Below are 361 nucleotides of genomic sequence, written 5' to 3' on the forward strand. Positions count from 1 at the left end.
GGAAGGAAGGAAGGAAGGAAGGAAGGAAGGAAGGAAGGAAGGAAGGAAGGAAGGAAGGAAGGAAGGAAGGAAGGAAGGAAGGAAGGAAGGAAGGAAGGAAGGAAGGAAGGAAGGAAGGAGGAAAGGAAGGAAGGAAGGAAGGACACCTTCCCCAGCGTGTGGTGTCCTGGGCGGCTGCTGCCCGCCGGGCCCGGCTGCAGCACGGGGGCCAAGGTGCCTCTGGAAGCTGGTGCCGCTCCGAGAGCGGCGGTGGGACACGCTCTGCCCACGGGCGGCCACGGTCACTCCCTGCTCTCGGCAGCTGCTGCCTCCTGTGCACGGCAGGGAGCTGGCAGCTCGTTTTGCTGTGCTCGCAGCCCTG

This window comes from Nothoprocta perdicaria, unplaced genomic scaffold (assembly GCF_003342845.1).
Source record: "Nothoprocta perdicaria isolate Ctin4 unplaced genomic scaffold, notPer1 scaffold_274, whole genome shotgun sequence".
NCBI lineage: Eukaryota > Metazoa > Chordata > Aves > Tinamiformes > Tinamidae > Nothoprocta > Nothoprocta perdicaria.